This window comes from Bacillus rossius, chromosome 12 (assembly GCF_032445375.1).
Source record: "Bacillus rossius redtenbacheri isolate Brsri chromosome 12, Brsri_v3, whole genome shotgun sequence".
Taxonomy (NCBI): Eukaryota; Metazoa; Arthropoda; class Insecta; order Phasmatodea; family Bacillidae; genus Bacillus; species Bacillus rossius.
In genome coordinates, this window is record NC_086339.1 from 44,116,874 (window position 1) to 44,130,432 (window position 13,559).

The following is a 13,559-nucleotide window of genomic DNA, read 5'->3' on the forward strand; positions in this document are numbered from 1 at the left end:
TTATAACTGTTCGGTGTTACGAACTTTATGCCCATCGCTTCAAGTGCAGACATAATATAATTTCTTCGTCTTGAAAATTCACCAATCATCCTCGCTGGCCAACGATTCGGACGACGACTTCGTGTGCGCACTTCACGACGACTGGAACGTAAATGATGCTTTGCGGTACTTCGACCAGTTTATATCCTGGCGGGACCATCGGCGAAAACTCGTGCAGCATGTTGCTTAGTCTTCCGTTGAGATACGTTCCACTTGCCAAATTACAGTTTATGCGTATTACATTCACAGGCAAAATGTTTACTGCGCGCATAGATTCGTACGTTCTTCCTGTATCATGCACCTTTGATTCGAATCCGAGCATCGTACCTATGGTGCCAGGTTTCGTAAAGTCGACATTTTCACTGCATGTTAGAATTATTTTTTGAGTGTTTGGATTTCCATGCAGTTGAAAGTCTACATACTGTGGTAACATATCCCTGATGTAATTTGCAATGTCGTCAATTTCGTAAGAGCCAACAGGTAACCGTATTTCATGAGCAGTCCCATCGCTTTATCAGGAAGCTGATCTTGCAATTTTCTTCGTCGATATTCGGTATGGCATTATACATTTGAAAATCTACGAGTCCTATGCACCATTCTCCGTCTAAATCCAGAGGCGGGAAATGAACCGCCCGCAGATCAGATGCGTGACCTGTCAAGGTAAGTGTTATCGACATGACTAATAAATTATCATCACTGCACAACCTTTAAGTAGCAATTTTTATTTGTCAGCTAATTTTTGTTTGTTAAAAAGCGAAGACACAAGTGTCCGCAGTTTGTATGATTAGGCCTCTGTTCCGTTTCGTAATTGTAAAACAACGTAGTGGACCGGCCCAGGTACTGTCGCAGTTCTGGCGGAGGCCGTAAATTTCCAAAACTATCGTAGTACTCGGCCATGTTTCCAGTCTTTACATAGGCCACCCAGTGCGTGCCGCGACCCGCCGACGTGTCTAAATTAATGATGGCACGTTCGTGCGTTTTTGGCTTGCTGGGCAAAGTGTCTCGCATAAACACGCCGCGGAAATTTGGTATTTTCAGTTTGCGTGCGTACTTTATTAAATCTACATTGGTGAGCGGACGTTTCGGCAAAGAACTTAGGATTTTTTCATTCGTTTCTTCCTCATGCCTCGACCTGATTTGTGAGGTTGCAAGTAGAGTCCTGCGCCGTTTTTTTTTTACCCATGGCAATGGCTTCCATGCTGGCATTGTGTCGATGTGCTTCTTTTAACTGCTTGCGCTCGTTCTTCGAAGTGTCGACTGCCCGCACTATACCGCTCGTTGCACCGATGAGGCCGCCGAGGGCACCCAATGCAGGCAAAAGCAAAGGAAGAAATCCTCCTATAATCTTCTTGTCGAGAGTCTGTAATTTTTGCTTGGCATTTTGCACGCCTGCACCAGTCTTGCGTTTGGTCTTGCGTAAGTTAGTCTTTGACTTGGTGGAGCTGGCTCGACGAGCACCCAGTCCTAATTTCGTCTTTGCCTTCATGATCTTAGATACGCCCCACGCTGCGATTTTTTCTCCAAGTCCCGCGTTCGACGATTTACTTATATCTTCGGCTTCCTGTGCCAATATCTCGTCGGCCCGGTGCCTGGATTCCAGATCCTTGCTTAATGAATATGCGATATCGTGCTGCTTGCACTTTTCGTCCAGAGAATTAATTCCCACGTCACCGCGAGCTAACCTTTTCGCTAGTTTAGTCCCGGGGCCGCAGAATCTGTAGCCGGGAATGTGTAACTCGAATGGTAGATTGTTTATCAGCGAGTTTACGAGTCCTGCACCGATATGTTTTTTGTTCTTACCTCTTCGAGTCATTACGCACAACTGACCAGAAAGTATAAATATGTTTGATTTTATACAATTTCTTTAGTATAATGCAGGTCGTCAAGCAAGAAGTGTGTTTGCCCGTGCGCATTACGCAAGACGATGTATTTAGTGCGCGTGAATCACGACATGGCTTACTGTTGCCTTCTGCCATACGTTGCATAATGGCGGGTCCGTCCAACTGCGGCAAAACGTTCGTTCTGCTGAGTTTACTGGAGGAACCAAACGGTCTTCGGTTCGAAAACGTTTACTTATATTCCAAGTCGTTGCAACAGCCAAAGTACCAGCGCTTAGCTACTGTTCTACGCTGCGTGGATGGTCTGGAGTATTTTCCATTTAGCGATAATACCGATGTTGTACCTCCAAGCGAAACAAAAGCCAATTCCGTGTTTGTTTTCGACGATGTTATGTGCGAGAAACAAGGCATAATACAAGAGTACTTTTCCATGGGCAGACACTCCAAGGTAGACTGCGTTTACCTGTGTCAGACGTACAGTCGTATTCCAAAACATCTCCTACGAGACAACGCGAATGTCACAGTGCTTTTTCGCATGGACGAACTTAATTTACGTCACGCTTATGACGATCACGTAAACACCAACATGACATTCCAGGAATTTAAAGACATGTGCTCCTTGTGTTGGAAAGACAAACACGGATTCCTAGTTATAGTAAAAGACTGGCCGCTATATAAGGGCAGGTACAGACGAGGTTTCGATCAGTTTATCGTCAAACATGAGTCATAGCATTTCCAAATTTGGACGCAGCAGTCGAGACTTACGTACTGCTCTCATGTCTCATGACGACATTATCCGCAAATACATTTCGCTACTGGCTCAAAAGGTAGAAAGTGTGAAAAAGGAATTACTAGAGTATCTCATTGCCATCGACCAGCGCATGGAAGCCTCGGATTCTCGCATTCGCGACATGATCGAAGTATCGAACCCACAAAGAAGTGACTATTTGAGAAATTTTCAAAGTAGTCTGAAAGCATCACTATCTCACTTGTCAACAAATTCAGATTTAGCCAAACACAAGAAAGAAGTTTCTGTGAACGAATAAAAAAGTATAAAAGGAGGTCTTGCAATATGTTTCTTGCCAGTACAATGTCGGACCTGGCCAGTGACCTTCATCGAGCTATACAGTCTGTTCGTGAAAAATATTTATTTGCTAGACGAACCAGACTTGCACGTGAGATGGAAAATGAGGAGATATTTAAACCAATCACTAGTCGCCTCGACGAACTTAAAAACAAGGAAGAACCAGCTATCATTGTGAAGACAGAAGTTGAAGATGAAATACCAAATGTAAAGAAGAGAAAGTATGAACCAGATCGAGAAGAAGAGGACTTAACAAGTACAGAGTTCATGCAGAAGAAGAAAATACCGAAAAAGGGACATCAAGTGAATGCAATGGTCCGACCATACCTGATATCATTTACGAGCCGGAATAATGACACGACCTACGGAGTGTACAGAAAACATAATAAGTGGTTCCTCGGTGCTAAAGAAATAGACTTTCTACCAGGAAATATCGTGCGCGTAGCAGAGTTCAAAACGCGCGGGACTCCGGGTCTGTACGAATTGCTGTTTCGCAGGGAGCCTAAAGGATATTCTCACAAAGACTTACAAGAGTACAAAAAAAACTGCTAGAGCTAACCAATGCACATTTTCGCGATAACGATCCAGATAGTGGTGTATATAAAGACGAAGATCATGAAAAAATCGACATTCTCGCTAATCTCTTCAGTGAACTAACAATACATGGCGAAGGTTTAAAAAAGCTAGAAAGTGGGCAGATATTTGACTATGTATATTGAGACGACCCCAATGAATTAGTTGATCGCCTTAGAATTATACATTGTAGTGTATTAAACTATTCGCACATCAACGAAATAGTCTCCATACTTGAAGAACTGAGGGAAGCCGGCTACATACAATGAGTCGAACCGGAATCGCTCACGAACTTCATGCTCCTGCTAGACGAAAAAACCTTCGTCGCAAAGTCATAGTTCGTGGAATTGATGATTTATTCCAGGCGCACCTTGTTGAGATGATACCGTATTACCGATTGAATAAAGGTTTCAAGTACATGTTGACAGTCATCGATGTTTATAGCAAGTTCGGTTGGGCTAGACCTGTCAAATCAAAGACTGCAACTGAAGTAGCCAAGGCCATGAACAATATTTTGCGTGATGGACGTGTACTGTCGCACCTGCAAACGGACCTCGGGAAAGAATTCTACAATGCAACCTTCAAGGCTTTCCTGAAGAAGTATGGCATCAAACACTACTCTACATTTAGTAACGTCAAAGCCTCCGTTGTCGAAAGGTTTAACAGAACTTTACGTTCCAAGATGTGGCGGCAGTTCACGGATTACAGAAATTACAAGTGGCTTGACATCTTGCCGAAACTAATAAACGAGTATAATTCCACGGTGCATTCTACCACGAAAATGAAGGGCAAAGGTCGTAACGGACAATCGCCTGCTTCAAACAGTGTTTTCCAACACGAAGAAGAAAGATCCAAGAAAGCGTAAAGCTAACGTCGGTGACATTGTGCGAATCTCCAAGCAGAAAGGTATCTTCGAGAAAGGTTTCACTGCGAACTGGAGTAACGAACTTTTCCGTGTGACACATGTTCGTGAATCAAAGCCTAGGACCTACTACCTCGAAGATTTGGGCCACAAACCTATCCATGGCGGCTTCTATGCCGAAGAGATTCAGCCTACATTGTATCCCGATATGTACTTGGTGGAGAAGATTATAAAACGAAGAAACGGACTGTCCTACGTCAAGTTGTGGGGCTTTCCACCTCGCTTTAATTCGTGGGTGGCAGATGCAGACATCGAGAGATCCACAAAACTTTAGTAATTTGTCTTGTGTGTATTTGTGTAATTTTTATAAATAAATGTGTAAAACTTGAACTTGTGTGTTTTTTATTTCTATAATTTTTAGGTACCTAATAAAAAAAAATAATTTTAAATACAGACAATATTTTGACTCATGTAGTATATCAGTAGACCGCGGGTATATAAGCGAGGTTCAGACGACTGGACCCGCAGTTCACCTCTGGCCGCGGTGCAGTACGGACTTGCTCTCTTCAGGTAGTTTCGTGAGATTTAGTTATGTCGACCGGAATAGACTGTTTATCGTCAGCAGCGGGGACCCCGATGGCAGCAACGATGATGAAGTCGGAGATCCCTATACCATTTGCAGAGGAGACCACGGCAGCGGAGAGCTCAATGGCTGTGGTGCCTACAGCTGTGGAGATCCCGATACCTGCTGCAGAGGAGACAACGATACGTGCTTTTCCACCATCAGCTGATGTTTCGTCATCTGCATTCCAGACATCAATTAATGAAGAGTGTACATCGCATCAATGCAAATATTGCGGTGCATCAATAACCTGCAGTAGGTCTCTGACAATCTCTCGAGAGACATATAAGTGCGACAAATGCGATAAGGTTTTTTCGCATTGTAACAGTCTGGATAGTCACAAGATTATGTGCGTAGGAAAAGAATAAAGTGATGGTATGCTTCCATACCGTCAGACATCCTCATTTATTGCTTTACCTGAGGCGATAGTCAACAAAAGAGCAGTAGTCAATTGCCAAAACTTGAAGGACCAGTTTTGTTTTAAATTGAGTATTTTGGCAAGATTTGTCGAGGGAAGTCATCAAAACCGTGTTGATAAGAGGTATTATGCTTTGGAGAATAAGTACAACTTCGATGGACTGTGCTATCCGCCACCATTAAATCAGATAACAGTTTTTGAGAAAAATAACCCTGAAGTCTCAGTTAATGTGTATGCGCTAAATGAGGATAAGGTGTGTCCGATTCGGGTAACCAAACAAGAAAGAAAAAATCATTTCGATTTGTTGCTTGTGACAAATGAAAGTGGTGCTGCACACTACTGCTACATCAAAAACTTCTCCCGACTTGTGAGACCCCAGGTTACAAAACATCAACATAAGATTTATGTGTGTAAGATGTGCTTTAAGTATTTCGCTAATCGACCTCGAAAATCAGGACTTACAGCTATACAGTGTCTTGAACAGCACAAGATTAAATGCGGAAATAAATCTTAACCAAGTTTTTAGTACTTTGTCTTGTGTGTTTTTTGTGTACTTGTTGTAGTGTAGAATGTATGTAATAAAAGTTTTTTTAAAAGAACTTGCTGTGTTTTTATTGTCTCGATCCTGCCACTTTAGAGGTATTTTTTTTTAATTAAATTTGGTTTGTATCGGCTAGGGATCGAACCAAGGATCTTAGTCGATCTAATCAATCAGTATATAGATTACAAATTTATTTAATGAATTTTGAACTTTTTCCCGCATCTCTAGCATGAAAATTACAGATTTCCAAGATGGTGCCCAAATTTCAAGATGGTGGGTGTCACAGTAATAAATGATTACTGCACTCTAGCGGGTAAGAATTAAACTAACATGTTATCAGCGCACTCTAGCCAACAATAAAGTAATGATGTTTACCAGCAAACAAAGACAAGATGGCGGACATTACATCATACTACCTGATGGTATATATGAATGGTAAAAAGTGGTGGGGGTCAGTCTGCATGCAGCCACTGTGAAAAAGGAGCTTGTCGCCGTTTTTAATTTTTTTTTTGCACTCGTCGGGTTCGAACCGAGGACTCTGAGCTCCGTGTCGTAAATGCTTGTTTTTTTTAATATTTTTTATTAAATTTTATTAAATGAATTTTTTATAAATTTTAAATTTTTTTTATTAAAAATCGGATAGTAAATAAAAAAAGTTAAAGATGGCGACCGTAACAAAAATTGCAATGGTGATGTTATAATTCAAAATGGCAGAAAACACAACGCAGGAATGTTCGAGAAAACAATATGACGTCATCCAAAATTGCGGATCCAAGATGGCGTATCCAAATTGGCGGCCGTGATATACTTGTCCCGTTACAATGTGTCTCGTTACGCTCATCCAAGATGGGCGTCGTGACGTCAGAGATGGATGTGACGTCAGCGATGTGGCTCGGCACCACAGGCACCACCGCCTGGAGCCTGTGCCTGGAGCCCATGGGGAGGAAACTGGAATAGGAAATCGTTGCACAGGCTTTTTTTTTATGATGGACCCTTTTTTTTGTTAGTTCGTCATTCGCCATGATACAGGTGACCGCGCTAAATGCAATATCACACAATCACACTAAAGACTTCAACAAGTATAGCATAGCTACTTGTACTTGTAACGAAGTTTCTACATCAATTTTTAAAATTATTCAGTATTATAATAAAAATAATTTGCTTTGAAAATACTCCGCTAAAATAAGTAGGATATTTATTTGACTCGCAAGGGTTGACTTGCTGGCGCCATGTTGTGTTTAGTGGTAAACAACAACTTGCATCTGGTAAATTAGAAATCATTTTAAAATATTTGGTTAGCAAGAAAACGTGAAAAGATAAAAATGTCTGGACGATATGCCTATGAGCGAAAATTAGCAGTAAGATACTGTCGTTCAAAACCAGAAGAGCAAAGATTTGTTTCTAATGAGTTTAGTGAATATTTTTATAAAATAGTGCATAACCAACTCCGTGTTCATCAGATTATTAATAATAATATGTACAATACAGCCTCCATTTCTGGCACAACCTATACATCGTCTTCTATTTTCATATTTCCTGTAACTAAAATTGAGTTATTGTCAGTAGTTCATAAATCAAAAGGTAAACGTTCATCAGGTTTAGATGCTGTACCTGATTTTATTATTAAAGACTGGTATTGATTATATAGTTGACCCATTGTTATATCTTTATAATGAATCTTTTATGCAAGGTTATTTTCCTACCTTATGGAAGTGTTCAAAAGTTATTCCCTTGCATAAAAAAGGTCTTTGTGACGCCTGTCAGAATTACAGTCCAATATCTCTTCTGTCCTCATTCTCAAAAATATTAGAATTATTAATGTTTAATAGATTAATGTCATTTTTTGAGAAAAATATAATTTTAGTGGGCAGTCAACATGGATTCAGGCGTTGTAAATCGACGATAACTGCACTTTATGAATTTATCAGCATTATAACTATGGACCTACACAGAAGGAATCATCCTGTTGGGCTATTTTGTGACCTAAGTAAGGCTTGTGATAGTGTTAACCATAAAATATTAATTAAAAAGTTAAGCACATATGGTGTAAGAGATACAGTGCTTAATTGGTTAACATCTTACTTGTCTCAGCGTTCACTAGTAGTCGTAGTACAACATATAGATCCCTTAACCAACATAAAATATAATGTTCATTCAGATAGGCAAAACATATCTGTTGGTGTTCCTCAGGGTTCTGTACTAGGACCTTTGCTTTTTCTTATATACGTTAACGATTTGCCTAAAAATGTTGTATTATATGCTGACGACACTAATATATCTATACATGGAGATAACCCTTTAAGTTTAATTGCAAATATTAAAATTTTAACTAGGGACATCATAGATTGGTTTTAGGCTAATGAATTAATTCTTAATAACACAAGAAAAACGTGGCTGCATTTTAAACTTAATAACTTATACAATTTGCAAGACCCAACTGTATCGATTAATGGTGATAATATATCTCAATCAAATTCAACCAAAATACTAGGTAAATATATTGAGAAGAACCCTAATTGGAAATCTCATATTGCTCATTTAACTAAAAAAATGAGCTCAATATTATTTGCTATGAGAACATTTTCAAAATGGACTAATCTAAATGCTTTAAAACTTATTTACTTTGGTTATGTTGAACCTCACGATATGGAATAATATTTTTGGCTAATTCCACGGACTCATCTAAAATTGTTCAAATACAGAAACTATTTGTACGTATAATAATGCATGTAAATAATCGTACCTCATGCAGACAACTTTTCAAAAGCTTAGGTGTCTTAACATTACCATTGTTATACATTTATGAATTACATATATTTGCTCATTCACAATTGAATGAACTGCAGAATTTCAATTTACATAATTATTCGACTAGATCAAAAATAATTTTCATATATTACAACATCGTACAAAATGTTTTGCAAATAGTCCGAGATACTCTGCTATATGTTTTTATAATAAACTTCCACCACATTTTTAATCAGAAAACCAACTTTGTGTATTAAAAAAAAATAAATACTGAAAGATTTGCTGTTGGAGTTCAGATTTTATTCTATTAATTATATTATGGAATCAAAACTATGCTAAAAATGTATTATTATTATATAATGTACAATATTTGTTTTTTACTATTTAATTATTTACGTTTATGTGTATATGATTGTACTTAAATGTGTATTCATAATGTTTAATATTCTTGACGAGTCCTATACTACATGTACAATATAATTGTATATTTTTGTAGTCGACTTGGACATTTTAAAAAATAAATAAATAAAATAATAACTTTTCTTCTTCTCGCTGCTGAAGAGTGTAAACATTTCTTCATATATTGGTTGATTTTTTGCTCATCATGATATTTAATGTATAAAATTCACTTGTCCAATATATTTGTAGAAAATTGTACTCTGAAATGATCTGGCGGATGTAATAAACTAATTAGTAGAGTAAATTATGTTGTTTGACTCAGGTAAACTAGTAATACATATAAATAGCCTATTCAGGTTACCTTTGCATGAAATATATTCTGCATTTCAAAATAATCTGGCCCAAGTAGGTCATACCCTGACTTTGGAGCTTTCAGTATACCCTGTGACAGTTATGGCACTACAGCACCACAAAAGTGAGTGGGTGAAACCCTAACAACTGGAAAAATTACCTTGGTACATATTTACACTATTATACAGCATTAATTTGTTGTAACAGTGTTGTTTTTGATTGTTGAAATATAATTTTAACATTAATTTTGTAAATATAGGAAAACAAGACAACTATATTTACAAATTTTATTGGCACCAGTAAACATGGGTTTAGGTTTTGTGTCTTGTGAACAGTGAACCTTTTAATTTGTTATCTTGAATGAAATTTAAATATATTGGTATAACATGTCTGAAGGTACATTTTTTTATTTATAGCAAATTCAATTTCCTCTTTCCTTTTTTCAGAAAGTATGGCACATAAATAAGACATTCATTAATTCATTCATTGAAATAGGTTTCATATCAAATATCAGAGTGATCATGGTTAACTGTTTTTGCCAACTTTTGGACAGTTGTTTTGACAGCTTGATCTACTAGGGCTCCCAGAAGCCAGATTTTTGCAAAACAGAGTACACAGCATTATTGATCCGTCTGGATAAATGTATGCTCATGACTTAGGCAAAAACTGCTATATTTAATTATTCTGCTTTAGTTTTATATATTCTGATTAAAAACCTGAATAGTTCAACAAATATTAACAGTGTTGATTATGGGTCAATGTTAGCCTACATTATATCCCAACCTTCAAGATGCTTCTTATTCTGCAAAAAAATATTCTGAGAAGTGGCGACTGGCAATGCAGTGCAACAGCGCAATTTCACTGAGTAGTTAGTAAAGTATAAACATGTTCTCGCTTCTCAATATGTTAATGTATAGTCTGTATGGCTATACTGCTGCTCCGCCTGAAAGATAGTTTACCTACCTAGCTACTGCTGCCTTGTGAGGACCTGCCAAGCAGGGGTTTGGTCAGGCTTGCAGTGTGCAGAAAGATGTCATGGTCTGTAGGAATGCCACATAGTTTGTGGTGAAACTCTCCCTCCCACCTCCTTGCGAAGCCAGCTGTATGCGCTGGCCAACATTTAAGGCCCATTCTATAAGTGAGAATCTATTACAAAATGCAATTTTGGCCTATTTGTGTACCATGTAATTCAGCATTTTGAGGTAATATGTTATTAATGTTTAACTGTGTATAAAACCACTGAAGGGGGGGGGGGGGGGTTTGAAACTGTAAGACCAGTTGTGGTAAAATTGGTTTTAATGGTAACAAAGTAGGATTTAGTCAGGCCTACAGGAGAAAAAAAACTTTAGTAACGAACATGATAACTAGATTCATTTCATAACAGAACATTCCTGACCTATGTGTTAAAAAGTGTAATTAAATGTATTCACACCTGGGTTAGAAGCCTGTATGTTTTTAAAATATAGGTACGTTTTATACATGCGCATGGAAACTTAAACCAAACAAAATGCTCACGAAAGTGATTCCATTCTGGCAATATATTTATTATGGTTAACATGACATGTCGGGGTTTCATATGGTACAAACCAGATAATATCAGGCACCTTAACAAGAATATTAGCCTTTCTTTGCAATTTAAAGCTTAAAGAAGGTTAAGTATTTAACGAGTGTAACTTTTAGAAATAAACATGCAGAGATGCAATAGGTCCGAGTTACGCCTGTTTCGATTTAGTACATAATGATTGCCGAGAAAATTCATTACAAGTGTTTTATAAGGCAATATCAAAGTAATTGACCAATTTAGTTTAGAAAATAATATAAAGTAACATCCTTTGTGAAGAATGTTTTGCTTCTCTGCATATTTGTTTACAAACAAATCGTTAATTTTCTGTATGGTGTATGGCGGGAAAAGCAAGCACGTGGCAGCTAAAAAAAAGGGCTCCTAATGAGCATGCGCCGCACGCTTGTTAGTTCAGGTTTTACCACGACACACATGGTATCGCTGCGGTCGCTCCATAGCAGTCTGCTTATTGTGACACGCATTTAACATGGAAGTTACCACTCTTTCCGTAGGAGTAATGCTCGTTGCTGGAGCCCCATTCCTATACTACTCTTAACTTCTCTCAGAACTAAGAAAAATAATTATTACTAAAAGCATTTTTTTTTTTTCACTCTTGAACAGTAAGTTTAAAATGATGGCCAGAACTGGATTAGCACTCGGTTACACAGGAATGGTACAAATGAAGGCAGGGTTTTACGTTGCACAGCATTTATACACGGAGGATTAAGGCTTGGTCCAATTTTTCATGTTTTGTTTAGTAGTATTGTTTATGTTGGGAGCACCGAGTCCTGGATCTAGCTCGAGGTGTGAGGTAGGGTCAATGACCGACCAACCTCTGAAGTCATGGCGGCCATCTTCACCTTTTACTTTGACATTTCACTTTGAACTTTGACCTTTAACTAGACCAATGACATTGACCCTTGAAATTGAGTCTTGGCCCTGACCTATGATCTTGATCTTGACTAATGGCCTTGACCTTGACCTAGGCCGCCATCTTGATTTCCACCATCTTGACATCGATGTCACCACTCCTTGAACTTTGTACTTTTCGTTACACTATAACATTCCAAATATTTTAATTATGACATCACAAACGCCATATTTGATTTGGTATCACTGCCACTGTTTTTTCGATTCTGATGTTAAGTTAACCATCTTGTCAGCTGCTAGAGACCGCCATCTTTGATCAAGTCACAATTTTTTTTAAATTCTGCTGGAGATCTACATCTAAGATACCGCCATGTTTGTTTCTGCTGTTTTTCCTAGAGAAAACCACATCACTCTGTCTGATGCACGTAAGGTCGATGTTACATTACCTACCAATTTTGTTATGAACTTTATCGACTTATTAAATTAAATTCTTTATACAAAATACATTGGAAGCTAGGTGATTCTAAACATGACATCTCTGACCTCTGGGTTGGAAAAAATACGCCTTTCACCCCATGGCCATCGCAACCTTTCCCAGACCGAGAATAAAATAAGGTATATACAAAAATAACACACATAATCGGACTTGTATTTTGTTTTAATTTGAAGGAATAATAGCATCGTCTGCTAGAGGGTACTGCCACCATATTATTTTTCAATACTTGCTGCTAAGAGCACTAGAGCAATGTAGTAAATGCATCATCCGCTAGAGAGCATGTTACCATATTAGTTTAAATAATACCCAATAGAGTGCAGTAGTATTTACTACCGTGCATACGCCATTTTGTTGGTCGTTTGGGCCGCCATCTTGAAAATCTATAATTCTTTAACTAGAAGTTCGGGAAAAAAATTCCTTAATGTTTCATCAAAAATTCACATATTATTGTGCTGATACGTTCGAGCGATTCCTGTCCTTGGTTTGATCCCAGTACGATGCAAAAATGCTACTTTTGCAATGCTTAAAGTTACAGCTTACAATTATTAACGCAACTCTTTGTGTAGCTCCTCTGATAGTTCACGTTTATACAATTACAACATACCTTAGAAGAAAAGAGTGCTGTCTGAAAAATCTAGAAAGTTAATAAGATTTTTGTAGAGGCCAAGGGGAACTCTGAATGTTCCAGTTAATTATTTGTTAAACAGAGAAAGATTTATGTTTAATAATACTTGTAGATCTTTGGTATAATTGAATCAGGAATTTGCAAAAGGTACCAAGTCCAAGTAAGTAGATTGTTGGGAAACAACAGAAAACATATTATTGTCGACCTGGTAATGAAACAGGTTATCAGTAATGGATCAATTGAAAGTATAGTGGGTGTGTGATGATTTAAACGAAATTCACATATATACCCTTTTGTCTGAAATATTTTAAAAATCAATAAAGTTACTTTTTGCAAATGAAGTATCATTCATTCAATCAATGGCACATAAAACATGTTTTGGTTATATAATAGTAGTGTGTTGGTATATTATAATGCCAAAATTAATAATATGATACACAAAAACATATTTTACAACAACACCACCTGATACCATTTACCCATAAAGAAATGTTAAGTATTAAATTTACACATCTGAGAATGCATAGTATCA

The 13,559-nt window shown here is 37.8% G+C and overlaps 1 protein-coding gene across 3 annotated transcripts in view; it reads right to left on the reverse strand.

The window, feature by feature from the left end:
• LOC134537885 (zinc finger protein 883-like) overlaps positions 1 to 13,559 on the reverse strand; it is a 200,509-nt gene that overhangs the window by 50,050 nt on the left and 136,900 nt on the right. The window lies entirely within an intron of this gene.